General features: G+C 34.7%; 1 pseudogene; it reads right to left on the bottom strand.

Moving 5' to 3' along the window:
- Window positions 1–8444: 8444 nt before the first annotated feature.
- LOC111720737 lies at window positions 8445–8849 on the bottom strand (annotated as a pseudogene).
- Window positions 8850–9052: the final 203 nt, after the last annotated feature.

Genomic DNA, 9052 nt, shown 5'->3' with positions numbered 1-9052 from the left:
TAAACAAACTAAAACTCACTTTTGGTGGCATGAGTAATTCCAAATCTGTCAGGTTCAAGGAGTTAATGTAGCTCTTCAAAATGACAGACTTTCCATTTTTGTGCAGACTGATATTATAAACTTTGGCAAGTACCAATGAATGAAGATACCCAGAAAACTAAAGTTTTCGTTACATTCTTGTTAAGCATTTGTACCTTACTGTTATTATGCACTAACAAATGTGTGAGTTTTTGTTATTTTTTGTGGGTTTATATTGCTGTTGTTATTTTTCCTAACTGCCTCCTTGACTCAATCTCATTACATAACAGGATAACAGGTTTTGATAGAAAAAAATGGACTCTGAGAAGTCTCTAGAGAGAAATGATTATTTTTCTCTTATATTAAATAACTAATTGCTGGGAATATCCAGTCCCCCCCTTTTTTCCTGTTTAAATTTTAGCATGACCAAAGTCAGATCAAAGATTTCTGACTTTGCTGAACAACATACCCCACTAAGATTATTTTATCTGAGTGGAGTTGTTGTTCCATGCAACTAGAAAAACTTTACAGAGATTCTAGTCCAGTGAAATCCAATCTATTGTGTTTTAGTCAGCTAGATCTGAAAGGTGAACCCCTTTCTGCCTAGATGACTTTAGTAGGCAGTCTGTGGAGTAATCTGCATAAGAGCTGAGTCTCTTCATCCAATTCTGAGTGGTCAGAGTCTTGTCCCATAGCCTTTCATTGAATAAGCCCATTTCTCATTATAATATTCATTCTTTAATTAATTGCTAACCAATCAGTTAATTGTCCCCCTTGTTGGGAATATCCACTCTTCCAAGGGCATAAAAGCATTGAATGATTACCATGAGACATGTTGAGCATTTGACAGTGCCACTGACCTATTTATTTATTCCACAAGCATAATTAATAAAAAATTACCCAAAAATTATGTCCCTTAAAATTTTTATATTTCACATATCTAATCCAAGCCTTGCAGAAAACAAAAAACAAACAAACATAGAAATCTTATAACAGATCCAACAAGTGGTGGATCAACCTAAGCATGACAAGAAGGGGCAAGTCACCACATCTTGAGATAACCTCTACTCACAGATAGATCTAATTTTTGAAAGAGTTTTCTGTGAAGCTTAAATAGAACTCTCTGCAACTTCTACCAAGAATCTAACAGATTCTCTTTCAGATTTAGATAGAAGGTGCAGTGTGATATAGTAAGAACTGGAGAAGCAATGAAATTGATGTTGGGCTAAAAGAAAATTGGGCTGAATCACCAGAAGTCTCACCTTGTACATATAAGAAATATGTGTCGGACCACAAACAATATATTTGTATTTAAATCAGCTTAATAAGTATTCATGATGAGTGGTTTTCAAAAAGGCTAGCATGACATCCTCAGCAACGAGATCAACCAAATCATTTCCAATGGAGCAGTAATGAACTGAACCAGCTATGCCCAGGAAAAGAACTCTGGGAGATGACTAAAAACCAATACATTGAATTCCCAATCCCTATATTTATGCCCACATGCATTTTTGATTTCCTTCACAAGTTAATTGTACAATATTTCAGAGTCTGATTTTTTTGTACAGCAAAATAACGTTTTGGTCATGTATACTTATTGTGTATCTAATTTATATTTTAATGTATTTAACATCTACTGGTCATCCTGCCATCTAGGGGAGGGGGGGGGTAAGAGGTGAAAAATTGGAACAAGAGGTTTGGCAATTGTTAATGCTGTAAAGTTACCCATGCATATATCCTGTAAATAAAAGGCTATTAAATAAAAAAAAAGGCTAGCACGAATATGAGATATTAATTTTTGCAATTTTCTATTGAGGTTGGAAATCATTAAATTAGAAAGTGGGAGGGGGGAAATCTCCTAGAGTGAAATAAAAAATACTCATTGAATCATATGCCAATCAATTGTTCAATTATATCTGTGACCTCAGCTTTATATCCTCAATCTAATTTCCCAGGCTCCTTTGAAATGATGCAGGTGATAGAGTTCCCACCACTTCTTGGTAAGCTATTTGGCAGTGTAATCGACCTCACACTTAGGATTTCTTTCCTGTTAGTCAGTCTAGTTTTCCCCTTGCACTGTCTCATCTCATTACATCTCCAGTTTTTACCACAGTATCACATTGCAACCTTCTATCTAATTTTCAATACACTGTCACCCACTCGTCTTTTTTAGCTCTGCTGCTTAGCAAGCATTTCTCTCAGATAGAATCACTTCACTTCAGAGCCGATTTGCCAGGTGCATGATACTAACTTGCACCACTGCAGTATGAATTTTCTTTAATTTCCTACTCATCTTTTTTAACCTTGTTCATAGTTTTTTTTCTCTCTCTCTTTAAAAAAATCTTTTTTTGATCATCACATGCTCTGGAAAATGTATTGAACAGCAGGAGTAAGATGCTTCCTTTCTTGGAGAGAAATGGAAAAATGTCTCATTATTCTGGTCTATTTATATTAAAAAACATAGCTGTTCTGCTCGTCTACAGGTGGGCATCTGCAGGTGATTGCCTACAGGAAGTCGGGGAAAGTTAATTCGAATGAGTGTACTTATCACAGCAGGAAAAAATATTAACCTTCTGACAGTTTGTAGATATACTTTGCTATGTATCCCTCAATGAATGTGTCAGAATGAACACTAAAATGGGTATCCAAAGGATTTTCAATTTAGCAAATGCCAAATCGTGCCCATTAGAAAGTGCTATCAATTCACAATCACATAGAAACTCATGTTATTGTTTGTTTTTCTATCTATGCAAATAGCAATTTGGAGGACAAATAAATTATCTTCCATTGACATCCAAAATCTATTTCATGTAACATCTTATGGTGCATTGGCTTTTTCTTACAAATATGTGTGTATTGTTTTTTTAAAGATCTTCATATTTTAAAAGACTTCATCTTACTCCATACAACAGAATATATTGTCAAAATCAAAACCATTATTCTTTCAACATGATATTATAATAGGTTCAGAGCCGAGTCCATCAAGTACAATCCTCTTGTTTTACAAATGAGGGAATTAAAGCTAATTATTATCTTGGCCAAGTGACAACCTTTTGCTTGTAGGAGAAAAGACACACCTTGGTAAGTGCACAGATGTATGGAAATACCAAGCAATCATATTTTTGGTCATTGAATTACTGTGATGACTGCGTATTTTAAAATCAGCCAGAGTCAGGAATTCAGGTTAGAGGGAAATCATCAATCTTTATTCTTAGCAGAAATGAAGAAAGATCAGAGGAAGAAGGGAATCGGCAATAGCAATGTCAGCAGCTGAGTCAAGAAGCTAGCTAGACCAGAAGCCACACGACCAGCAGCTACCAGAATAGAACCCAGGCCCAATCTCCCCCAGTCTCTCTTCCTGCCTCCACCCACCAAAATCGTCATTTCCTATACAACACATCAGGACTTGCACAGAGAGTGGGCAGGGGCCATTCTTTATCCAAGCATGTATATTAATAGAGTATAGTCCAATTACTATTTAGCCTCACGTGCTTGGGACCTCAGTGCATCAACTCAAGCCTCAACCCATTACAAGTTACAGTATAGGCATATAAGTAGACTTTCAGTGTGGTATAATAGCTTTTGTGCTGACCTCAATATTGTATGCCTGTAAAATCTGGACAATCTACCATCATCATTGCAGAAAACTGAACCTCCTTCGTTTGAATTGTCCTAGGAAGATTCTGAAGATTACCTACCAAGATAAAGTACCAGATGCTGGAGTCCTGTCTTACGCTGACCTGTCAAGCATTCAAACTACTGCCAAGAGTTGTGCAGATGCCAAAAGTATTTTATGGAGAACTGGCACAAGGAAAATGCTCACACAGAGATCAGAAGAAGTGGTACAAGGACATTCTCAAAGTCTCTCTGAAGAACTTTAGTATCAATTGTAAGACAAGTGAGATGCTGGCACAGGGCTGCCCAGCATGGTAGGCCTACATCAATGAAAATGTTGTGTTCTATGATCAAAGCAGATTCAAAGTAGCACAAAGGAAATGAGGGATGCACAGATCTAGAGACTTCTCCATCCCAAATGTTTAAATGGAATATTTGTTTCAATCTATGGTAGAGCTTTCTGAGCTTATATTGGACTAATCAGTCATCTATATCTTGATTTCGACATCTTGATGTCTTTGAATATGAAGGACAAACAATAATAAGAGTATAATGTTAATGACAAAAGTGTGGCATAAAAAATGTATAATAAGGACAAGGGTATAAGTAATTCTCACATGAAGAAAACCTTTTTGTTCCAATGCAGGATGTATGAGGGCAAGAACTATTTCATTTTTATTTTTACATCCCCAAAGCCTAGCATAGTACCTGAAACATAGTAGCAGCAATACTTATTGATTGATTATTTGACAAATAGATATAAATAGAACCAATATAACATGTGATAAGCCAGGATAGAAAGCTGAATTTGGAGTCAGAGGACTAAATTCATATCTTGCTTCTACTACTTCCTACCTTGATGATTTTGGGTAATAATAATGACTAGTATTTTTATAACTTTTTACAAAGTAATTTTCATTTTATATTCAATCTTTCCAGTAACATTGTGAGATACGTGCTATTAGACCTTTTTTATAAATGAGGAAATTGAGGTTTAAAGGGAGATATGTGACTTGCTCAGGGGCAAATAATTATTGAGTGTGAGAGACATGATCTGGAAACAAGTCTCTCTGATTCCTAGTCTGGCATTTTATCAACTATGCCATTTTTGTGCCAATATATAATCTAACTGACAAATGGGCAATTTGTCTAGGTCATAATTTCTTAAGTGGAATGAAGGGATTAGACCAGATGATTGCAGGTACCTCTTGGCATTAAATCTGAGCTTCTACAATCCTAAAAAGATTTTCAAATCTTGGTTCTACCCATTTAGGGTGTCTTTGAATAAGTCCCTTAATTTTTTTGGCCCTCAATATGCTCTTACTTAAAATACTTACTTAATATAATATATATTACATATAATGTCATATATAGAATATAATATAATACTTAAAATAAAAGACTAAAATAAAAATAGATGACATCTAAGGTCCCTTCCAGCTCAAAATTTATTATTATATGACAAAATAATAAAAAGCTGACATACAAAATGCCATTAGGCTATAAGATAGTTAATCAAAAACCATCACCTTAGTGTTATAAAAAGCTATCCTAAACTATCCTAGAAAATTTGAGAATGGATGAATATGTATTCCCCAAATTTCCCAAAATTATTCTTCATAAAAATTATTTAGTGGAAACAATCATATGATTTGGATGAGGCAATCAATCTATATAAGTTGCATTGTTACTTCATCATAAAAATGCAGCATATGGGATTTATTGTACCACTGAGCTCAGAAGGATAAGAAAACATACTCTCTAGAGAAAGAAGAGACTTCAGTTGAGCCAACTCAGTTTGGAAGCATTTAATTCAAAACCTTCACATAATTTCCTTTTATTTAAAGCATTATTAAGGAATATCCTCTAGCTTATCACATGTGAATCGCAAGCCTCCCTTGGCATTAACTTTGACACATGCAGAGCACTTGGGGGATTATATTAATTTAGGTATTCGTACCTGTTAGTGAGCATTTGATTGCACATGATGCAAGAGGATTTACTCATGTTATTGATTTGTTGGCAAATATATTGGATGAAAATCCCTGGGTATTGCAGTTAGCTGTGCGTCCCAAATATTATTGCATTTGAGAGCCATTTTCCCTCTGTGTTTAAACTTGTGATATCTTTCTATAAATAGAAAAGCCCAGGTGTTAACTGCAAAAGAACATTCCCTATTATTCAACTGAAGGAAAGGCTTTTGTTTCTGACTCTCATTTATAACCAGGGCTTCTGAGTTCTTTTCAGTTTTAATTTTGTTTTGTCACTTTCTAATCAGGAAAGGGGAAAGAAAGTGTGAAATTGTTGAGAAACAATTTTAGAGCAAACAGTCCTTTTGCATCCTATAGTCAAATGCTTTGGCTGAATATCTTTGGCAAATTACAAAATGCATGTCCTCTGAAAAGTGAGCCTGGGTTGTAATTTTAAAAGAAGGCACTTAGAATAAAATTGATCTTCAATTCAATTTGAATATCGAATTTAGTACCCTGCTTGTAGAAAACCTTTTCATACCCTTCCTGTTGTAAGATCAAATAAAAAATATCACATAGGTAAGTTTGATAAAGCTCGTACTTTAGTTTCCTATCTGAAAGCTAATATTCAGTCTGAAACTTTCCAAGAATGGAAGATCTTCCAAAGAAAGAAAGTCTGAAGCTGCTAACTTCTAAAATATATTGAGTGAGCCTGGCTAAGTAATAGAATTTATTTAACCTTTTCATTGTCCTTGGGAATATAGATGAAATCCACTAAAATGTCAGTCCCTTGACCTCATGGATAAACTATGTGTCACAGGATGAAACACTGACTGAGAAAGAAAACAATGATACCCAGTAGAGGGATCATCTTTTATCCTTTCTATAGATGATGGTTTTATAATATCGGTCATTTTATTACACATCTAAATAATAAAGCAACATGGTGTCAGGAGTGTTTTGTCTTCAGCTCCTCTTTCTTTTTCTCTGATTTTATCCTTTGTCTGAATGGCAGTAGAGAATGAAGAGGAATTTGGGATTCAGTGAACTATCAAACAAATAGAAATTATATTAGAGTTCACTAATATAATAATATATTTTTGAAAGAAGTCTTGCATTAAACTTCAGTAGATGAGAATAATTCAAAAAAGAGACAATTCTAAGCCTGATGCTCTGAGGAAACTACTCAAAAATTAGATCTGCCCCAAAATAGAATGCCTTGCCTATAGAGCTAATGAAGTTCCATTTCCTTGGAGTTCTTCAGGTCAAGGCTGGATTGCCACATGATGTTTATGTTATCATGGGGGTTTTTTCATGTCTGAATATGGTTGCTAAGATTTCCTCCAATTCTCAAATGCTGACATTCTATGATTAACAACAGGCTGGTTATTCCAAGGCAAGTTGAAATCTAGATAATATGTTTCTCACCTGCCAGGAATGTGCTAGGACCAGATACAAAAAGTACTGATTCATCAGGAAATAAAAAATACTTAGAAAATTTCATGCTATTAAGAAATCATTCTATTTTAGATTCTCAGCAGGTCATTCTCCAATTTACTTTTTTGAATATGTTTCTTGTAATCCTTTGCTACTTATATTAATGATATTGCATAGTTAGAACTTTATTTATTTGTTTTATTTTGGCAAAACATTTCCACCAAAATCATGTGGTGAAAGGAAACACAGATCTTCCACCCTATTAAAAAATCCTTAAGAAAAAAATAAATTTTTTAAAAGAGTATGATTCAATCAATATTCAGACATAATCAGTTTTGATATTATTTTTCATCTTAAATCCTTCAGAGTAGTCATGAATCACTGGACTTCTGACAATGTCAAAGTCCCTTACAGCTGATCATCCCAGAACATTTGCTTGAGTTCATGGAGGACTTTCCAAGTTTTTTTCTGAAACAGCCTTTCCCACAAAACAACAATATTCCATGATACTCACATACTACAATTCACTCAAGCCATTCCCCAACTGATGGGCATCCCTGAAATCTCCGTTTCTTTGTCCTAAGAAAAGATCTGCTACAAATAGTTTTGTACATATAGGTTCTTTTTCTATTAAAAAATCTCTTTTGGTATTCAGGTGTAATAATGGCATTGTTAAGTTAAAGAACATGCATGAATTTATAGCATATCTTTTGGTCATTTATCAATTGAGGCATGGTTCTTATTTTTTTTAAATAAAACAGCTCCCTCTATGTCTGAAAAATAAGGCTTTATCATAGAAATTTGCTTCAAAAATTTTACACTTATTATTGCTAACTGTATTTCCCCCCATTTCTTCTATTATCTCTCATTTCACCCTGCCCATCCTCAAAAGTGTTTTGCTACTGACCGTGCCCTTCCCCAATTTGCCTGCTTTTTTTTTTTTTATCGTCCTTTCCCCTTCCCTCCTATTTTCCTGCAAGGTTAGAGAGATTTCTAATTTTGTGTATATATGTTATTTCTTCTTTGAGACAATTCTAATGAGAGTAAAGTTCACTCACTCCTCTTTTCCCCCTCTATTGTAAAAGATTTTTCTTACCTCTTTATTATGGCAGATAATTTATACCATTCCACTTTCCCTTTCCCTTTCTAGTATATTCCTCTCCCCCATCTTAATCTCATCATTTAAAAAAAAAATCCTTTCATATTCAACTCAGACCCGTGCCTGGTGTCTAACTTCAAACTGTGATAATAATGAGAAAGTTCTAATGAGTTACAAGTATCATCCTCCCATGTAGCAATGTAAACAGATAAACCTTATTAAGTCCCTTATGATATCACTTTCCTGATTACCTCCTTATGCTTCTCCAGAGTCCTTTTTTTTTTCAAATAGACCATTTTATTTGCTCATTTATTGCATTTAAAATCTTCTTCAATGATATCTTTGGCCCGAGATTTCTTGTCATAGTCCTTAACAACAACGCAACTGCAGCCAACTACTTTAAGGGGTTTTCCCCTTCTATCAATTTTACAGTGTTCTACTCATTTACCCAGCTTCTTGTTGTTATCAAACTTGATCAAGTTGATTTGGTGTTCAGCACACAGGGCTTCAACCAACATTACATACATAGGTTCATCACAGTTGGAAGCAAGAACACAAACATGGGCTTAGCATTTGTCCAAGGCTTTGGCAGCTTCACAAATTCTATAAGCTAATCCATCGTGGATGGGTATGGTCTTCAGCACTTTTTGTAGAATAATGTTAACATCCATTATACCTCCATGGCAGCAGTTCGTGGTTGAAGCTAAATCTCAAAAACACCTGGGAGCCTCCTGCTTGACTTTAGCTGTGACAGAAAAAGAGACAGAGTCCTTTATTTGAAAATGGAAATTTTTCAACTCTGGTCTTTTCATCACAAATATTGAAAATCCTCTAATTCTTTGAATGATCACCTTTTCCTTTGAAGAATTATACTCAGTTTTGTTGGGTAGGTGATTCTTGGTTATAATCCTAA

The sequence above is a fragment of the Sarcophilus harrisii genome, chromosome 4 (assembly GCF_902635505.1).
Source record: "Sarcophilus harrisii chromosome 4, mSarHar1.11, whole genome shotgun sequence".
NCBI classification, from domain to species: Eukaryota; Metazoa; Chordata; class Mammalia; order Dasyuromorphia; family Dasyuridae; genus Sarcophilus; species Sarcophilus harrisii.
This window is presented reverse-complemented; position numbering and strand designations above follow the sequence as displayed.